We start from the raw sequence: 22,373 nt of genomic DNA, 5'->3' as shown, positions 1-22,373 counted from the left end.
AATGGAAACAGTTGCAGATTTTTTTTTTTTTCTTAAGCCCCAAAATCACTATGGATGGTAACTGGAGCCATGAAATTAAAAGATGCCTGCTCCTTGGAAAAAACTATGACAAATGTACACATTGTATTAAAAAGTAGAGACACCACTTTGCTGACAAACGTCCATCTAGTCAAAACTCTGGTCTTTCCAGTAGTCATGTACGGATGTGAGAGTTGGACCATAAAGAAAGCTGACCGCTAAAGAATTGATGCTTTCAAACTGTGGTGCTGGAGAAGACTCTTGAGAGTGCCTTGAACTACAAGGAGATGAAACCAGTCAATCCTAAAGGAAATCAACCCGGAAAATTCAGTGGAAGGACTGATGTTGAAACTGAAGCTCCAATACTTTGGCCACCTGATGCAAAGAACTGACTCCCTGGAAAAGGCCCTAATGCTGGGAAAGACTGAAGCCTGGAAGAGAAGTGGTGACAGAGGATGAGATGGTTGGATGGCATCACCAACTCAGTGGATATGAGTTTGAGCAAGCTCTTGGAGATAAAAAAAGGAAAGAGAAGCCTGGTGTGCTGTAGTCCATGATGTCACAGAGAGTCAGACATGACATAGAGATTGCAAAACAACAAAGTGGACTACACCAAGAAACATACACTTTTATTGTAATGGCAAAAATTAGCGATAAAAGAATATTAAAAGCAGCAAGTAAAATCCATAAGTTACATATATAAGACAATTCACATAAGGCAATCAGCTGACTTTTCAGCAGAACCTTGCAGTACAGAAGACAGCAGCATGATAATGTTTAAAGTGATGAAAGGGAGAAACCTACTACCAAGAATACTCTTCCCAGCAAGCCTTCTATTCAAAATTAATGGAGAGATCAAAGTTTTACTGACAAGCAAAAGTGAAAATGATTCAGCACCACCAAATCAGCTTCACAAAAAATACTAAGAGGACGACTCTAAATGAAAGACAAAAAGGCACACTAGAAACATGAAAATTAGGAAAGGAAAAACCTAACTAATAGAAGCAAATATACATTCAGTTCAGTTTAATTCAGTCGCTCAGTCATGTCTGACTCTTTGAGACCCATGGACTGCAGCACGCCAGGCTTCACAGTCCCTCACCAACTCCCAGAGTTTACTCAAACTCATGTCCATTGAGTTGGTGATGCCATCCAACCATCTCATCCTCTGTCATCCCTTTCTCCTCCCTCCTCCAATCATTCCCAGCATCAGGGTCTTTTCCAATGAGTCAATTCTTCGCATCAGGTGGCCAAAGTACTGGAGTTTCAGCTTCAGCATCAGTCCTTCCAATGAATCTTCAGGACTGATTTCCTTTAGATAGGACTAGTTGGATCTCCTTGCAGTCCAAGGGACTCTCAAGAGTCTTCTCCAACACCACAGTTCAAAAGCATCAATTCTTCAGTGCTCAGCTTTCTTTATAGTCCGACTCTCACATCCATACATGACCACTGGAAAAACCATAGCCTTGACCAGACAGACCTTTGTTGGTAAAGTAATGTCTCTGCTTTTTAATATGCTGTCTAGGTTGGTCATAACTTTTCTTCCAAGGAGTGTGTTTTTATTTCATGACTGCAGTTGCCATCTGCAGTGATTTTAGAGCCCAAAAAATGAAGTCTGCCACTGTTTCCACTGTTTCTCCATCTATTTGCCATGAAGTGATGGGACGGATGCCATGATCTTTGTTTTCTGAATGTTGAGCTTTAAGCCAACTTTTTCACTCTCCTCTTTCACTTTCTTCAAGAGGCTCTTTAGTTCTTCTTCACTTTCTGCCATAAGGGTGGTGTCATCTGCATATCTGAAGTTATTGATATTTCTCCCAGCAATCTTGATTCCAGCTTGTGCTTCATCCAGCCCAGCGTTTCTCATGATGTACTCTGCATATAAGTTAAATAAGCAGGGTGACAAGATGCAGCCTTGACTGCATCCTTACCCAATTTGGAACCAGTCTGTTGTTCCATGTCCAGTTCTAACTGTTGCTTCCTGACCTGCATACAGATTTCTCAAGAGGCAGGTCAGGTGGTCTTGTATTCCCATCTCTTTCAGAATTTTCAATCGTTTATTGTGATCCACACAGTCAAAGGCTTTGGCATAGTCAATAAAACAGAAATAGATGTTTTTCCAGAACTCTCTTGCTTTTTTGATGATCCAGTGGATGTTGGCAATTTGATCTCTGGTTCCTCTGCCTTTTCTAAATTCAGCTTGGACATCTGGAAGTTCATGGTTCATGTATTGTTGAAACCTGGCTTGGAGAATTTTGAGCATTACTTCACTAGCATGTGAGATGAGTGCAATTGTGTGGTAGTTTGAGCATTCTTTTGCATTGCCTTTCTTAGGAATTATAAGGAAAACTGACCTTTTCCTGGGGTCACTGCTGTGCTTTCCAAATTTGCTGGCATATTGAGTGCAGCACTATCACAGCATCATCTTTTAGGATTTGAAATACCTCAACTTGAATTCCGTCACCTCCACTAGCTTTGTTTGTAGTGATGCTTCCTAATTCTTGCCACCTTTTCTTAATATCTTCTGCTTATGTTAGGTCCATACCATTTCTGTCCTTTATTGAGCCCATCTTTGCATGAAAAGTTCCTTTGGTATACCTAATTTTCTTTAAGAGATCTCTAGTCTTTCCCATTCTATTGTTTTCCTCTATTTCTTTGCACTGATCACTTAGGAAGGCTTTCTTATCTCTCCCTGCTATTGTTTGGAACTCTGCATTCAAATGGGTATATCATTCCTTTTCTCCTTTGCTTTTGGCTTCTCTTCTTTTCACAGCTATTTGCAAGGCCTCCTCAGACAGTCATTTTGCTTTTTTGTATTTCTTTTTCTTGGGGATGGTCTTGTTCCCTGTCTCCTGTACAATGTCCCGAACCTCTGTCCATAGTTCATCAGGTACTCTATCAGATCCAGTCCCTTAAATCCATTACTCACTTCCACTGTATAATTGTTAGGAATTTGATTTAGGTCATACCTGAATGGTCTAGTGGTTTTCCCTACTTTCTTCAATTTAAGTCTGAATTTGGCAATAAGGAGTTCATGATCTGAGCCACTGTAGTGGTAATAAATAAACTACATACAATGCTAGCTGAAATGTTATAAGACTAAAGTAGGAAATATCTGAAATATGTAGTGAGGGATATATGAAGCAAAAATATGCAAAATATGATAACAAAAGCATACACAGGGGTTGGGGGGAGAAATACAAGGTTTTAAAAATGCATTTGAAGTTAAGAGAGGAACAACTTAAATAATCACACACACTGCTATATATAAGCATCATGGCAATCACAGACCAAGTCTATAAAAGATCAACATACAAAAGAAAAATGAATCCAACACTAAAGATAGTCAATAACAAGAGAACAAAAAGAACTACAAAAAGAACTACAATAACAACTGCAAAATTATAAACAAAATGATGATAAATACATATATATTAATTACATTAATTGTAAATTGACTAAATGCTCCAGTCAAAAGACAGAGTGACTGAATAGATACAAAAGCAAAATCCATATACATGGCGCATACAAGAGATTAACTTCAGATCTAAAGAAAGACCAAGAATGAAACTGAGGATGGAAAATGGTATTTCATGGAAATAAAAATGAAAGTAAAGGCAAGGAAGAAATACGTATATAAGTCAACTGACTTTAAAACACAAACTGTAACATGTAACAAAGAAGGACATTACATAATGATCAAGGGATCAATTCAAGAAGATAAACAATTGTAAATACAAATGTACCCAAAATAGGAGTACCTAAATACATAAAGCCTGTCCTAACATCTGGCTCAGTGGTAAAGAATCTGCCTGCCAATGCAGGAGACACAGGCTTAATCCCTGGGTTGGGAGGATGCCCTGGAAGAGGAAAAGGCAATCCACTCCAGTCCTCTTGCCTAGACAATCCCATGGAGAGAGGAGCCTGGCAAGCTGCAGTCCATGGGGTTACAAAGAGTTGGACATGACTGAGCTTGCAGGAGAAGGCAATGGCACCCCACTCCAGTACTCTTGCCTGGAAAATCCCATGGATGGAGGAGCCTGGTAGTCTGCAGTCCATGGGGTCGCAGAGAGTCGGACACGACTGAAGCAACTAGCAGCAGCAGCAGAGCATGCACGCATGCACAATACATAAAGCATATGTTAACAAACATAAATGGAGATAATGGTAACACAATAATAATAAGGAACTTTAAAACCCCTCTTACATCAATGGACAGATCATTCTGACAGAAATAAACATTGGCCTTAAATGATACATTAGATGAAATGAATTTAAGGATATATATAGAAGATTTCAGCTAAAAGCAGTAGAATATACATTCTTTTCAAGTGTATATACAACGTTCTCCAGTACTGTTATATGCTAAGCCACAAAACAAGCACCAATAAAATGTAAGAAAACTGAAATCATATCAAGTATCTTTTCTGACCACAATGCAATGAGCATTGAAATCAAGTACAAGGAAAAATATGCCCCAAACACAAACACATACAGCCTGAAAACTATGCTACTAATCAATGTATCACTGAATATATCAAAGAAAAAAATAAAGTACCTAGAGACAAATTAAAATTAAAACACAAATGAAAATATACAGGATACAGCAAAAGCAGTTCTATGAAGGAAACTTAGAGCAATCTATGCCTACCTCAGGAAATAAAAAATCTCTGATGAACCTGACCTTACATCAGAGGAACTAGGAAAACAACAGGCAAAACCCAAAATTTGGAGAAGGAAAGAAATAATAAAGATCAGAGCAGAAACAAATGAAATGGGGACCAAAAAAAAAAAAAAAAAAAACTAGAAAAGATGAATGAAACTAACAGCTGGTTCTTTGAAAAGATCAAACAAAAATTGATAAACCTTGAGCCAGACTCATAACCAAAAGCAGGGCGTGGGGGGGAGTGGGTGCAGATCAATAAAATCAGGAATGAAAAAGAAGTTGCAACTGACAGAGAAATACAGAGTATTGTAAGAGATTACTATGAACCATATGCCAATAAAATGAACAACCTTGAAGAAATGGACAAATTCAGAGAAATGTTCAGTCACCCAAAACTGAACCAGGAAGAGAAAATAAGAACAGACCAATCCTGAGGATGAAAGTGAATCCATACTTCTAAAACTCCTAAAAAACAAAAGTCCAGGACAAGACGGTTTCACAGGTTAATTCTACCAAAAATGTAGAGAAGGGTAACAACTTACCCCTTTCAAACTATTCCAACACTTTGTAGAGAAAAAAATGCTTCCAAATTCATACTATGAGGCCAACAGTGATACCAAAACCAGACAAAGGTATCGCAAAACCAAAAACTACAGGCTAATATCACTGATGAATACAGATGCAAAAATCCTCAACAAAACATTAGCAAATAAATCCGCAATATGTTTAAAGGGTCATACACCATGATCAAGTGGGATTTATCCCAGTTATGCAAGGATGATTCAATATCTGAAAATCAAAGTGATATATCACATTAACAAAATGAATAAAAATCATATGATCATCTCAATATGTACAGAAAAGTCTTTTGATAAAATTCAACATTCTGTTATGGTAAGAACTCTATAAAAAGCTTGTATAGGGGTAACATACCTAAACATAATAAAGGCCATATATGATAAACCAACAGCTACCATCATATTCAAAGGTGAAAGGCTAAAAGCATTTCCTCTAAGATCAGGAACAAGACAAAAATGCCCACTTTTCATCAGTTTTATTCAACATAGTACTAGAAGTCCCAATCACAGCAATCAGATAAGTAAAAGAAAAGGAATGCAAATTGGAAAGGAAAAAATAAAACTGTCACTGTTTGCAGATTACATAATATTATACAAAGAAAATCCTAAAGACATCACCAAAATACTACTACTAGAACTTAACAAATAAATTTGGTAAAGTTGCTGGATACAAATTAATATACAGAAATCTGCTGTATTTCTATACACTAAAAATGAGTTATTAGAAAGTGAACTTAGGGAAACAACCCTATCCGTATAATCTCATCAAAAAGAATAAACTACCTAAGTATAAATCTGAAGAGATAAAAGACCTGTACTCAGAAAATTCTAAGATGCTGATGAAAGAAACTGAAGATAACATCAACAGATAGACAGACATACCAAGTTTATGGATTAGAAATTAAAATAATCACACTGCCTAAGGCAATCTATAGGGTCAATGAAATCCCTATCAAAATAATCAATAGCATTTTTTTTACAGCAATTGAACAAGTGATTTTAAAATTTCTATGGAGCCACAAAAGGTTCTGAATAGCCAAAACAGTCTTGAAAAAGGAAAACAGAGGTGGAAGTATTGTGCTCCTTGAGTTTAGGCTATACTGCTACTGCTGCTGCTAAGTCACTTCAGTTGTGTCCGACTCTGTGTGACCCCATAGACAGCAGCCCACCAGGCTCCTCTGTCTCTGGGATTCTCCAGGCAAGAACACTGGAGTAGGCTGCCATTTCCTTCTCCAATGCATGAAAGTGACAAGTGAAAGGGAAGTCGCTCAGTCGTGTCCAACTCTTAGCTACCCCATGGACTGCAGCCTACCAGGCCCCTCCGTCCATTGGATTTGCCAGGCAAGAGTACTGGAGTGGGGTTCCATTGCTTTCTCCATTAGGCTATACTAGAAAGCCTCAATAATCAAAACAGTATGGTACTAGAATAAAAGCAGGTATGTAGATGAATGGAACAGTACAGAAAACTCAGAAATAAATCCATGCACTTATGTCTAATTATAACAAAGGAGGCAATAAAAAGCATAAGGAGAGGTGTTTTTGTTTTGTTTTTTTCCCCAATAAATGGTACTGGGTAAACTGGGCAGTTACATGTATAAGAACGAAAATAGAACATTTTCTCACACCGTTAACAAACTCAAAATGGATTAATACCTAAATATAAAACTGGAAACCATAAGACCCTTTTAGAATAAAATATAGGCAGAACATACTTTGACATAATCAGAGGATTTTTTTTTTTTTTACTCTTTCCTTACACAAAGGAAACCAGAACAAAAACAACAAAGAGACCTAATTAAACTTAGAAGATGTTGTATCACAAAGGAAACCACCAACAAACAAAAACACAACAAATTGAGTGGGGGAAAATTTGCAAAGGGTATTACTGATGAGGGATTAGTAGCCAACAACTATAAACAGCTCCTACAACTCAACATCAAAAAACAAAAAACCTGATTAAAAATGGGTGGAAGATTTGAATGGACATTTTGTTAAAGACATACAGATGACCAACAGGCATGTGAAAAGATGCTCAACACCATTAATAAGAAAAATAGAAATCAAAAACACAATAAGATACCACCTCATGCATGTCAGAATGACTGTCATCAAAAAGACCACAAGTATTTGTGAGAATCTGGAGAAAAGGGAACCCTTGAATATTGTTGGTAGCAATGCAAATTGGTGCAGCCACTGTGGAAAATAGTATGGAGTTTCCTCAAAAAACTGAAAATAGAACTATCATACAATCCAGCAATTTCACTCCTGGGCATATATACCTGAAAAAAATTAAAACACAAATTTGAAAAGATATATGCATCCCAATGTTCATAGAAGAATTATTTACAATATCCAAAATATGGAAGCAATCTTAGTGTCCATCAACAGATGAATGGATAAAACTCATGATATATATGTATAATGGAATACTGCTTAACCATAAAAAAAGAATGCAACTTTGCTACTTGCAACAACATGGATGAACCTGAACGGTATTATGCTTAGTTAAATAAATCAAAAACAAAACTTACGTTATCACCTATTTATGGAATCTAAAAAATAAACAAATGAATAGAACAAAACAAAAATAGATTCAGATATAGAGAACAAACTAGTTGTTACCAGTGGTGAGAGGTAACAGGGGAGGGGCAAGATAGCAGTACAGGATTAAAAAGCACAAACTATTGCTTATAAAATAAACCACAAGAACATATTATTCAGCACATGGGATATAATTGATATTTTATAATCACTTCCAATGGAGTATATAAGGTAAAAATTTTGAATCACTGTTATAAACTTGAAACTAATAATACTGTAAATCAACTATGCCTCAATGAAACATAATAAAAAAATTTATTCAATTGATATAAAAAGCATTTGCCAATGAGTATTGTCACCCTGCTTATTTAACTTATATGTAGAGTACATCATGAGAAACGCTGGACTGGAAGAAACACAAGCTGGAATCAAGATTTCTGGGAGAATAACCTCAGATATGCAGATGACACCACCCTTATGGCAGAAAGTGAAGAGGAACTAAAAAGCCTCTTGATGTAAGTGAAAGAGGAGAGTGAAAAAGTTGGCTCAAAGCTCAACATTCAGAAAACAAAGATCATAACTCCCAGTCCCATCACTTTGTAGGAAAAAGATGGGGAAACAGTGGAAACAGTGTCAGACTTTATTTTTTTGGGCTCCAAAATCACTGCAGATGGTGATTTCAGCCATGAAATTAAAAGACGCTTACTCCTTGGAAGCAAAGTTATGTCCAACCTAGATAGCATATTGAAAAGCAGAGACATAACTTTGCCAACAAAGGTCCGTCTAGTCAAGGCTATGGTTTTTCCAGTGGTCATATATGGATGTGAGAGTTGGACTGTGAAGAAAGCTGAGTGCCGAAGAATTGATGCTTTTGAACTGTGGTGTTGGAGAAGACTCTTGAGAGTTCTTTGGACTGCAAGGAGATCCAACCAGTCCATCCTAAAGGAGATCAGTCCTGGGTGTTCACTGGAAGGACTGATGCTGAAGCTGAAACTCCAATACTTGGGCCATCTCATGTGAAGTGTTGACTCATTAGAAAAGACTCTAATGCTCGGAGGGATTGGGGGCAGGATAAGAAGCGGACGACAAAGGATGAGATGGCTGAATGGCATCACCGACTCGATGGACATGAGTCTGAGTGAACTCCGGGAGTTGGTGATGGACACGGAGGCCTGGAGTGCTGCGATTCATGGGGTCACAGAGTCGAACATGACTGAGCGACTGAACTGAAATATAATCATCACATTAACAAAAGAATAAAATTACATAATCATCTCAATGTATGCATAAAAATTATTTGACAAAACACCGTTCCTTTCATGATAAAAATTCTCAACCACTTAGGTATAAATGCAATATATTTCAACACAGTAAAGGTCATATATGACAAAACCATAACTATCATCATTCTCAAGGGTGAAAAGCTGTTTTTCCTTTAAGATTAGGAACAAGATAAAGATGCCACTCTGCCACTCTTTTCAATATAATATTAGAAGTTCTAGCCTGAGCAATTAGGAAAGAAAAAAAGATATCCAAATTGAAAAGAAAAAATTAAGATTCCCATATTCAGATGATATAATCTTATATTTAGAAAACCATAAGGACTTCACCAAAAACTGTTAAAAGTAATAAATTCAGTAAAATTGCAGTATACAACTCAATGCAAATCAAAACACAAAAATTTATTACATTTCTACACTTTGAGGATGAAAATGTATCAACCAATTAATTTTGATATCTTTAAATGGGGTGTGATATTGGAAATCTTGAATGGAATAGACTGAAGTCTATGAAAACTGAAAGATTTAAAACCTATGGGATATTCCAAAAGTGTCATTTTGGAAAGGAAAAAAAAATAAGGAAATTCAACAGCATGATAAAAGGCAATTACTGTAGACAAAGAAAACCATTTATTTTTTTGCGGTCCACTGATTAAATAGTCTAATAATTGTTTAAAGTAATAGTTTGATAAGATAAATAATGAAAAAATAGCCTAACAGCACTCATTCCAAAACTTCACCTAATTTCTGCTGCAGTCTAGGAAAGGACTATGCTAAGTAATTTCATTCACATAGGCTAACCTAGGTCTGGGGTGAAGAGATCTCTAGTCTTTCCCATTCTACTGTTTTCCTCTATTTCATTGTATTGTTCGCTTAAGAATGCTTTCTTATCTCTCCATGCTATTCTTTGAACTCTGCTTTCAGATCAGTTTATCTTTCCTTTTGTCCTTTGCCTTTCACTTTTCTTTTCTCAGGTAGTTGTAAAGCCTCTTCAGACAACCATTTTGCCTTTTTGCATTTCTTTTTATTGGGATAGTTTTGGTCACTGCCTTCTATACAATGTTATGAACCACTGTCCATAGTTCTTCAAGGCACTCTATCAGATTTAAGACCGTGAATGTATTTGTCACTTCCACTGTGTAATCATAAGGTATTTGGCTTAGGTCATACCTGATGGCCTAGTGGCTTTCCCTACTTTCTTCAATTTAAATCTGAATTTTGCAATAAGGACTTCATGAACTGAGCCTCAGTCAGCTCCTGGAAAGACTAGAGATCTCTTCAAGAAAATAGAGATATCAAGGGAACATGTCATGCAAAGAGGGGTATAATTAAGGACAGAAATAATACGGACCTAACAGAAGCAAAAGATATTAAGAAGAGATGGCAGGAATACACAGAAGATCTATACTAAAAAGATCTTCATGACCCAGATAACCACAATGGTGTGATCACTCACCTAGAGCCAGATATCCTGGAATGCAAAGTCAAGTGGGCTTTAGAAAGCATCACTAAGAACCAAGGTAGTGGAGGTGATGGAATTCCAGTTGAACTATTCTGAATCCTAAAAGATGATGCTGTGAAAGTGCTGCACTCAATATGCTTGTGAATAGGGAAAACTCAGCAGTGGCTATAGGATTGGAAATGATAACAGTTTTCATTCCAATCCCAAAGAAGGGCAATGCCAAAGAATGTTCAATCTACTGCACAACTGCACTCATTTCACAGGCTAGCAAGGTAATGTTCAAAATCCATCAAGCTAGGCTTCAACAGTACATGAACTGATAACTTCCTGGTGTTCAACCCGGATTTAGAAAAGGCAGAAGAACTAGAGATCAAATTGCCAACATCCGTTGGATCATAGAAACAGCGAGAGTTCCAGAAAAACATCTACTTTTGTTTCATTGACTAGGCCTTTGACTGTATGAATCACAACTAACTTGAAAATTCTTAAAGAGAGGGGAATACCAGACCACCTTACTTGCCTCCAGAGAAACCTATATGCAGGTCAAGAAGCAACAGTTAGACCCGACATGGAACAATGAACTGGTTCAAAAATTGGGAAAGGAATATATCAGGACTGTATATTGTCACCCTGCTTATTTAACTGACATGCAGAGTATATCACGTAAAATGCCATGTTGAATGAAGCACAAACTGGAATCAAGATTTCCAGGAGAGGTATCAATAACTTCAGATATGCAGATGACATCACCCTCATGGCAGAAAGTGGAGAGGAACTAAGGAGCCTCTTGATAAAGGTGAAGGAGAAGAGTGATAAAGCTGGCTTAAAACTCAACATTCCAAACACTAAAATCATGGCATTTAGTCACATCACTTGATGGCAAATAGATGAGGAAAAAATGGAAACAGTGGCAGATTTTATTTTCTTAAGCTCCAAAATCAATGCAGATGGTGACTTCAGTCATGAAATTAAAAGATGCTTGCTCCTTGGAAGAAAAACCATGACCAACCTAGATGTTGTATTAAAAAATAGAGACATCACTTTGCCAAGAAAGGTCTGTATAGTTAAAGCTATGGTCTTTCCAGTAGTCATGTATGGATGTGAGAGTTGGACCATAAAGAAGGCTGAGTGCCGAAGAATTGATGCTTTCGAACTATGGTGCTGGAGAAGACTCTTGAGAGTCCCTTGGAAGCAAGGAGATCTAACCAGTCAATCCTAAAGGATATCAACACTGAATATTCATTGGGAGGACTTACGCTGAAGCTCCAATATTTTGGCCACCTGATGTGAAGAGCCAACTCATTAGAAAAGACCCAGATACTGGGAAAGATTAAGGACAGGAGGAGAAGGGGGTGACAGAGAATGAGAAGGTTGGATGGCAGCATCAATGGACATGAGTTTGAGCAAACTCTGGGAAGAACAGGGAAGTCTAGCATGCTGTAGTCCATAGGGTCGCAAAGAGTTGGACACGTCTGAGTAACTGAACAATAACAATGGGAGTGAAACTTTTTACATCTTATATTTCATGATAGGCCCTAAGTTTAATGCCTAATTGATTTCTATTTCAACTGTGACTGCTAATAACTAATACTTGGCTTTAGAATTTTAAATATTAAATTATCTATTCAAACTGTGACATGAAAATTGATGTTTTTCAACTGATTATCCAAATATATATACAGATACTTCTTAGAATAGTTGTGACCTAATCTAGAGACCCCCTTGATATCTTTTTTAGGTTTAGATAATTCTTGAAAGAAAATGCAAATTATGTCTTAATTTTCTTCATTAAAGTAAAGGTATCACCCGGTGGTTAGTAACCAGAATATGAATTTACCTATATCCTACGATCCATGACAGAAGAAAGCACAGAAATCTGAGGCAATGGCTCTAGAGGAAAACCATCAGAGACCAAACTTGAGCTTTGCCTCTTCCTGTTTATGTTACTTTGGGCAAGTTACTTCACAAACCTGTCCCTCAATTTCCTTGTTTTTTTTTTTTTTTTTTTTTTACATAACTGGCTAATAGCTGTTTTATTTCATAAGATTATTATAAGAGGTAAAAATCAAATAATGTACAAACGTCATCAGAACATTAACATTAACTAACATACTAATTTTGAGTTTGCTACAAGTGGCTCATGTGAAAATCCAAATAAGCATTCTTTGGGACTTCCCTTGTGGTCCAGTGGCTAAGACTCCACACTCCCAGAGCAGGGGGCCCGGGTTCAATCACTGTTCAGGTAACTAAATCCCATACGCCACAACTAAGATCTGGCACATCCAAGTAAGTAAATACTTTTAAGATAGCCATCATTTGAAAAAAATAAGGGGAAAAAGGTAGGTAGACATTGTCCTTCCTTCCCCTAAATTTTATTGTTCTCATCTTCCTGCCTCAAGCACATTATGTTAACACCTTGACATTTTTTCTGGATTATATTTTAATATCCACCTTAGTATAAGAAATGAGTAATAAAGATTGCCTAGCCATGCCCTTTTATAAAAATATACATAAAACATCTATAACTAAATAGCAGCGAAATTATTTTTCTTATCCAAATGAAAGAGTATATACTGCCTTTTAACAAGCAATATAATTATATCCTGTTTTTCAGTTTGTTAAGTGGGAAACAAGATGTATTGATCAGTTCAGGTCAGTCACTCAGTCATGTCCAACTCTTTGCAACCCCACGGACTGCATCACGCCAGGCTTCCCTGTCCATCACCAACTCCCAGAGCTTACTCAAACTCATGTCCATTGAGTCAGTGATGCCATACAATCATCTCATCCTCTGTCGTACCCTTCTCTCACCTTCGATCTTTCCCAGCATCAGGGTCTTTTCTAGTGAGTCAGTTCTTTGCATCAGGTGGCCAAAGTATTGGAGTTTCAGCATCAGTCAGTCAGTCAGTTCAGTTGCTCACTCGTGTCCAACTCTTTGTGACCCCATGAACCGCAGCACGCCAGGCCTCGCTGTCTGTCACCAACTCCCGGAGTCCACCCAAATCCATGTCCATTGAATTGGTGATGTCATCCAACCATCACATCCTCTGTCTTCCCCTTCTCCTCCTGCCCTCAATCCTTCCCAGCATCAGGGTCTTTTCAAATGAGTCAGCTCTTCACATCAGGTGGCCAAGGTATTGAAGTTGCAGCTTCAGCATCAGTCCTTCCAATGAACATTCAGGACTGATCTCCTTTAGGATGGACTGGTTGGATCTCCTTGCAGTCCAAGGGACTCTCAAGAGTCTTCTCTAACACCACAGTTCAAAAGCATTAATTCTTCAGCACTCAGTTTTCTTTACACTCCAACTCTCACATCCATATATGACCACTGGAAAAACCATAGCTTTGACTAGACAGATCTTTGTTGGCAAAGTAATGTCTCTGCTTTTTAATATGCTGTCTAAGTTGATCATAGCTTTTCTTCCAAGGAGCAAGTGTCTCTTAATTTCATGGCTGCAGTTGCCATCTGCAGTGATTTTGGAGCCCCCAAAACTAAAGTCTCTCACTGTTTCCATTGTTTCCCCATTTATTTGCCATGAAGTGATTGGACCAGATGCCATGATCTTACTTTTCTGAATGTTGAGTTTTAAGCCAACTTTTTCACTCTCCACTTTCACTTTCATCAAGAGGTCCTTTAATTCTTCTTCAGTTTCTGCCATTAGGGTAGTATTATCTGCATATCTGAAGTTATTGATATTTCTCCCAGCAATCTTCATTCCAAGTTTGTGCTTCATCCAGCCTGGCATTTCACATGATGTACTCTGCTTATAAGTTAAATAAGTAGGGTGACAATATGCAGACTTGACGTACTCCTTTCCCTATTTGGAGCCAGTCTGTTGTTCCATGTCCAGTTCTAACTGTCGCTTCCTGACCTGCATACAGATTTTTCTGGAGGAAAGTCTGATATTCCCATCTCTTTAATAATCTTCCACAGTTTCTTGTGATCTGCACAGTAAAAGGCTTTGGCGTAGTCAATAAAGCAGAAGTAGATGTTTTTCTGGAACTCTCTTGCTTTTTTGATGATCCACCAGATGTTGGCAATTTGATCTCTGGGTCCTCTGCCTTTTCTAAAACCAGCTTGAACACCTGAAAGTTCATGTTTCACATATTGTTGAAGCCTGGCTTGGGGAATTTTGAGCATTCTTTTGCTACCATGTGAGATGGGTGCAATTGTGCGGTAATTTAAACATTCTTTGGCATTGCCTTTCTTTGGGATTGGTATGAAAACCGACCTTTTCCAGTCCTGTGGCCACTGCTGAGTTTTCCAAATTTGCTGGCATATTGAATGCAGCACTTTCACAGCATCATCTTTCAGGATTTGGAATAGCTCAACTGGAATTACATCACCTCCACTAGCTTTGTTTGTAGTGATGCTTTCTAAGGCCCACTTTACTTTGCATTCCCGGATGTCTGACTCTAGGTGAGTGATCACACCATTGTGGTTATCTGGGTCATGAAGATGTTTTTTGTATAGTTCTTCAGTGTATTCTAGACTCCTCTTCTTAATATCTTCTGGTTCTGTTAGGTCCATACTATGGACAGAGGTCCGTGACTTTGTACAGGAGGCAGTGATCAAGACCATCCCCAAGAAAAAGAAATGCAAAAAGGCAAAACAGTTGTCTGAACAGGCCTTACAAATAGCTGAGAAAGGAAGAAAAGCTAAAGGCAAAGGAGAAAAGGAAAGATATAACCCTCTGAATGCAGAATTCCCAAGAATAGCAAGAAGAGATAAGAAAGCCTTCCTCAATGATTAGTGCAAATAAATAGAGGAAAACAACAGATTGGGAAAGACTAGAGATCTCTTCAAGAAAAGTAGAGATTTCAAGGGAACTTGTCATGCAAAGATGGGCACAATAAAGGCTGTATTAATCAGTTGAAATGATATTAAGAGTAGAAGTTTTATAATCTCTACCCTTCTTCAAACACTTTACGTTACTGCAATTATAGAAGTTCAGGTTAACTGTCAATGCAGGAGGAATTTAAATTACAAAATTCAGAGAACTACTATTGAGGTAGACTTTTCCATCCTATAGACCTATCATGTCTACGTACAGTGAAATGTAATCAATTGCATTTACTGCTGCTGGTAAGTCACTTCAGTCATGTCCGACTCTGTGTGACCCCACAGACAGCAGCCTACAGGCTCCTCCATCCATGGGAGTTTCCAGGCAAGAGTACTGGAGTGGGTTGCCATTGCCTTCTCCATAGCATTTACTAGTAATCTATATAAAAATGTGGGTCAATATCTAATACAATTTGATTATGAAAAGAAATCTACCTAACTCCTCTATTTTTGGTAGCCTGAAAGTCAAATAAAATGAAAAGTCCCTCAGTCTCTTTGCAACTCTTTGCAATTCCATGGACTATACAGCCCATGGAATTCTCCAGGCCAGAATACTGGAGTGGGTAGCCTTTCTCTTCTCCAGGGGATCTTCCCAACCCAGGGATTGAACCCAGGTCTCCCGCAGTGCAAGCAGATTCTTTACCAGCTAAGCCACAAAGAAGCCCAAGAATACTGGAGTGAGTAGTCTATCCCTTCTCCAGAGGGTCTTCCCGATCCAGGAATCAAACTGGGGTCTCCTGCAATGCAGGCGGACTCTTAACCAACTGAGCAATCAGGGAAGCCCCAACAGAAACAAAAAAAGACAGACTGAGGGAGAAGAGAGAGGGAAAGGAGGTGTAGTGAGGAAAAGGGGACGGGAGAGGGGTTTAATGATTCTGTGCAAATACTACAGATCACAGATTCACAGTCAGTCATGGGCAAGGGGTTAGTGGGAATAGACTATCTTTGTATCTCATTGCAAACTTTCTCAAGAACACAGCCCTTGGGATTATTTTTAATTGGGAAAATACCACATGATTACACATGATTTGCTTTCCATAAGAAAAACATATTTTTAAAAAGTTAAATACATTAAATATAAGCCCTGAGTGTTATACAACTACTGACTCAATTTCTATTTGTCCTTAGTTGGGAATCAGAAAGAAGATTCACTGGATTCAAAACGTACCCAGTTCACATAAATTCAAAGCACACAAATAAAGTAGTATAGCATTCAGCCAGACAGCAGCTGCATCCAGAGTTCTTGAAACATCTCAGGTGCAAATGTTAGGTCCTCTGCCTCAGGAGGAATATTTCATTACAAGAGATGAAGTTGAAGTGCATGGGGACCACTTCAGTTTAGGATGGAGCCTCCATCATCCCTCACTAAACTTTTATACTATTCCAAATAACCCTTGGAGCATGTGCCAACTCATTATAGCTGAAACCCGCCAATCAGAGGTTTAACAATGCACACTTTTGATTCCTGAGTACAGCTGGCTTGATACAAATGAACAAATCAATACTCTACATTTATCTTCACATATTATTGACTAGAGACATATTAATATATCTTTTGTTATGTAAATGTGATTGACCAGAGATGTATCGATATGTTTTTAGACAGTGATACAATTAACATCACAGTGCAAAGTTGTTAAGAGCTTAATGTTCATTATACAACTTATGATTGTCACTATGTCACATTTTGCTCTGTAAGTTTTCTGTTCCAACCTTGTGTGTATTATTATTGCAAATTTATTATCATAATTTTTTAAATGATGCACTGTGAAATTTCTATTTTCCACAAGCAACTGTGAAAGTGAAAGTCACTCAGTCGTGTCTGACTCTATGCAACCCCTTGGACTATATGTCCATGGAATTCTCCAGGCCAGGATACTGGATTGGGTAGCCTTTCCCTTCTCCTGGTGATCTGTCCAACCCAGGGATCAAACCCATGTGTCCCGCAGTGCAGGTGGATTCTTTACCACTGAGTCACAGGGGAAGCCAAGCCAATAAAATGGACACCCTGAAAGAAATGGACAAATTCTTAGAAAAGTACAACCTTCTGAGACTGAACCAGGAAGAAATAGAAAATATGAACAGATACATCACAAGTAATGAAATTTAAACTGTGATTTAAAATCTTCCAACAAGCAAAAGTCCAGCACCAGATGGCTTCAAAGGCAAATTCCATCAAACATTTAGAGAAGAGCTAACACCTATCCTTCCAAAAAGCTGCAGAGGGAGGAACACTCCCAAACTCACTCTTTGTGGCCACCATCACCCTGATACCAAAACCAGACAAAGAAATCACACATAAAAAAAGAAAATTATAGGCCAGTATCACTGATGAAAGTGAAAGTGAAGTCACTCAGTCGTGTCCAAGTCTTTACGACCCCATAGACTGTAGCCTACCACACTTCTTCATCCATGGGATTTTCCAGGCAAGAGTATTGGAGTGGGTTGCCATTTCCTTCTCCAGAGGATCTTCCTGACCCAGGGATCAAACCTGGGTCTCCTGCATTGTAGGCAGACGCTTTACCGTCTGAGCTACCAGGGAACATTGATGCAAAAAACCTCAACAAAATACTAGCAAACCAAATCCAACTATACATTAAAAGGTCTTACACCATGATCAAGGGGGATAAATCCCAGGGATACAAGGATTCTTCAGTATACACGAATCAATCAGATACACTATATTAACAAACTAAAGAATAAAAATTATATGATTATCTTAGTAAATGCAGAAAAAGCTTTCAACAGAATTCAACACTGATTTATAATTTAAAAAACTCTCCAGAAAGTGGGCATAGAGGGACCCTATCTCAACATAATAAAGGGCATATATGGCAAACCCACAGCAAACATTATTTTCAATGATGAAAAACTAAAAGCATTTCCTCTAAGTTTAGGAATAAGACGAGGATGTCCACTCTTGCCACTATTATTCAATATAATTTTGGAAGTCCTACCATGGAAATCAGAGGAAAAAAGAATAAAAGGAATCCAAATTGGAAAAGAAGTAAAATTGTCAGCTGTTTGCAGATGACATACTATATACAGAAAATCATAAAGATGCCACCAGAAAACTACTGGTGCTAACCAATAAATCTGGTAAAGTACCAAGATACAAAATTAATACACAGAAGTCTCTTAAATTCCTATACACTAACAGCAAAAGATCAAAAAGAGATATCAAGCTAACAATCCCATTTACCATTGCAACAAAAAGAAGACCTAGGAATAAACTTTCTTAAGAAGGCAAAAGCAGATGAATGGATAAGAAGGCTGTGGTATATATACACAATGGAGTATTACTCAGCCATTAAAAAGAATACATTTGAATCAGTTCTAATGAGGTGGATGAAACTGGAGCCTATTATACAGAGTGAAATAAGCCAGAAAGAAAAACACCAATACAGTATACTAACGCATATATATGGAATTTAGAAAGATGATAACAATAACCCTGTATATGAGACACTGATGTATAGAACAGTCTTTTGGACTCTGTGGGAGAGGGAGAGGGTGGGATGATTTGGGAGAATGGCACTGAAATATGTATAATATCATATATGAAATGAGTCGCCAGTCCAGGTTCGATGCACGATACTGGATGCTTGGGGCTGATGCACTGGGATGACCCAGAGGGATGGTATGGGGAGGGAGGAAGGAGGAGGGTTCAGGATGGGGAACACATGTATACCTGTGGCAGATTCATTTTGATATATGGCAAAACCAATACAATATTGTAAAGTTAAATAAAATAAAAAAGATTAAAAAAATAAAAAAAAGAAGGCAAAAGACTTGTACACAGAAAACCATAAGATACTAGTGAAAGAAATCAAACATACAAACAGATGGAATATACCATATCCTTGGATTGGAAGAATCAGTATTGTGAAAATGACTATACTACCCAAAGCAATCTACAGATTGAATACAATCCCTAGAAAAGTGCCAATGCCATTTTTCACAGTACTAGAAGAAAAAAATGTTATAGTTTGTACAGAAACACAAATGATTCCAAATAGCCAAAGCAATCTTGAGAAAGAAAAATGGCACTGGAAGAATCAGGCCCCTGACTTAAGACTATACTACAAAGCTACAATAGTCAAGACTATATCAATAGTCAAGACTATATAATAGCAAGACTATAAGATAATTGCACAAAACAGAAATATAGATCAACAGAACAGGATAGAAAGCCCAGAGATAAACCCACACACCTATGGCACTAACCTATGACAAAGGAGGCAAAACATAAATAGAGGAAAGACAGTCCCTCAATAAGTTTCACTGGGAAAACTAGACAATTTCATATTATAAAAGAATGAAATTAGAAACCCCTAATACCATACACAAAACATAAACTCAAAATGGATTAAAGACCTAAATGTAAGACCAGACACTATAAAACTCTTCGAGGAAAACATAGGCAGAACATAAATTGCATCTTTGACATAAATTGCATCAAGATCTTTTGACCCACCTGCTAGAGTAATAAAAATAAAAATGAACAGGACCTCATTAAACTCAAAAGCTTTTGCACAGCAAAGAAAACCATAAACAAAATGAAACGACAGCCCACAGAATGGGACAAAATATTTGCAAATGAAGCAACTGAGAAAGGATTAATCTCCAATACTTACAAACAGCTTATGCAGTTCAAGATTTAAAAACAAAAATAAAAAAACTGGGCAGAAGACCTAGACTTTTTTCCAAATATGACATACAGATGGCCAATTAACACATGAAATGATGCCCAACATCACTAATTATTAGAGAAATGCAAATCAAAACTACAACAAGGTACCACTTCACACTGGTCAGAATGGCCATCATCAAAGTCTACAGACAATAAATGCTGGAGAGGCTATGGAGGAAAGGGAACCTTCTTACACTGCTTGTGAAAAGGTAAATTGATACAGTCACTATGGAGAACAGTATGGAGGTTCCTTAAAAAGCTAAAAATAGAACTATCACATGACCCAGCAATGCCACTACCGGGCATATACCCAGAGAAAGACATAATTCAAAAATACACATGCACCCCAATGTTTATTGCAGTGCTACTTACAACAGCCAAGCATGGAAGCAACCTAAATGTCCATCAACATAGTAATGGATAAAGAAGATATGGTACATACACACAATGGAATATGACTCAGCCATAAAAAGGAATGGCATTGGGTCATTTGAAGAGACATGGGTGGACCTAGAGAGTGTCATAGAGAGTGAAGGGAGTCACAAAGAAGAAAACAAATATCATATATTGATGCATATATGTGGAATCTAGGAAAATGGTATAGATGATCTCATATGCAAAGCAGAAAGAGGCACAGAGGTATAGAACACATGGATACCAAAGAGGAAAGGAGGGTGAGACAAATTGGGAGATTAGGATTGATGTATATACACTATTGATACTATGTATAAAGTAGAGTAATAAAGTATTACTAATGAGATAATAACTCATTGAATTATAACTAATGAGAACCTATTCTGTATCACCAGGGAACTCTACTCAGGGGTCTATAGTGACTGGCTGGCTCAGAAGGTAAAGAATCTGCCTACAATGGGGGAGACCTGGGTTTAATCCCTGGGTCGGGAAGACACCCTGGAGAAGGGAATGGCAACCCACTCCAGTATTCTTGCCTGGAGAATCCCATGGACAGAGAAACCTGGTAGGCTACAGTCCATGGGCTCCGAAAGAGTTGGACACAACTGAGCAACTAACACTTTCACTTTTCATGGTGACTAAATGGGAAGGAAATCCAAAAAAGAGGATATAATATGTATATGTATAGCTGATTCATTTTGCTGTAAGCAAAAACTAACACACTATTGTAAAGCAACTATACTCCAATAAAAATTAGTTTAAAATATGAAAGTGCCCCCCTCCCACAAAGGTCCAACTTTTTTTGACTATCAGGTGAAAGAAAAGAACATATTTTAGAGGAAATAATACCCATAGGACTAAAAAAAAAAAAAGAAAAAAAAAAGCGGCCAGTACCTGCAGTCTGCACTTCCAAGACAAAGCACAGTAAAACACAGCATTTTTGTAATAGACCTTCTGTTCCCCTGCACAGAGGTGCCTGCTATCGGCCTATCACACTCTAATATTAGAATGCTTCAGCAAGACATTTAAAAAGTTTCAAATAAATGCCTTAAGTACAAAAAACAAAAAATAGTTGTTGATACTTACTCAAACATGGGTGTTTCAACATTCACTTACATAACAAATCACCAACCACAGGTGTTAATTTCTGCAAAAATCCCCGTCAATAATGTGTTAACTCAATACTTTGCAGAAGACAGAGTTACAAGAAAGCAGACCCAGTCATATTGCCAGGTCCTCCTGGAGTTCATACCAAATGAATGAAACACTGAAAACTAAATTCTTATGAATTTAAGCACTATCTACAGATTTTTATTAATTTAAAATCCCTAGACAAGTTTAACGGAGAAGGCAATGGCACCCCACTCCAGTACTTTTGCCTGGAAAATCCCATGGGCGGAGGAGCCTGGTAGGCTGCAGTCCATGGGGTTGCTAGAGTCAGACACGACTGAGCGACTTCACTTTCACTTTTCACTTTCATGTATTGGAGAAGGAAATGGCAACCCACTCCAGTGTTCTTGCCTGGAGAATCCCAGGGACGGGGAAGCCTGGTGGGCTGCCGTCTATGGGGTCGCACAGAGTCGGACACGACTGAAGCGACTTAGCAGCAGCAGCAGCAGACAAGTTTAAACTGAATACAAACTTTTTATTCTGAGTACTTTTTTTTTTTTTTTTGATTTAAGAGTTATAGTTTATTCCTTCATGTTCCCCCAAGTCAATTTTATTCCCCAGCTCTGACTCCAACTTGTCTTGCTTCCTCTCTAGAAGGAATTACAGATCATACACTTACCTATTGTCTTCTCAAACTCTGTGTTTCTATTTTTTGCCAGAAATGACCAGACTGGTTGACCATGCCTGGAAACTTTTTTCAAAATGTGT

At 37.8% G+C, this 22,373-nt stretch overlaps 1 long non-coding RNA gene across 14 annotated transcripts in view; it reads right to left on the bottom strand.

Annotated features, from left to right (window-relative positions):
* LOC147373929 (uncharacterized) overlaps positions 1-22,373 on the bottom strand; it is a 165,477-nt gene that overhangs the window by 125,800 nt on the left and 17,304 nt on the right. For 2 of the 14 annotated variants that reach the window (XR_015162230.1, XR_015162223.1), the window contains one exon: positions 7,962-9,029. The exons of 9 other annotated variants lie outside the window; for them this stretch is intronic. This is a non-coding gene — a long non-coding RNA (uncharacterized LOC147373929). Of the gene's footprint in view, positions 1-4,129; positions 7,542-7,961; positions 9,030-15,749; positions 17,397-22,373 lie in introns of those variants that run through there. 3 more of the 14 variants (XR_015162232.1, XR_015162228.1, XR_015162231.1) reach the window with 3 other exon arrangements.

The sequence above is a fragment of the Bos grunniens genome, chromosome 4 (assembly GCF_055505025.1).
Source record: "Bos grunniens cultivar Pamir isolate PY7600 chromosome 4, Bosgru_T2T1.0, whole genome shotgun sequence".
NCBI classification, from domain to species: Eukaryota; Metazoa; Chordata; class Mammalia; order Artiodactyla; family Bovidae; genus Bos; species Bos grunniens.
The sequence above is the reverse complement of the archived record's forward strand: the minus strand, read 5'-3'. Positions and strand labels throughout refer to the sequence as shown.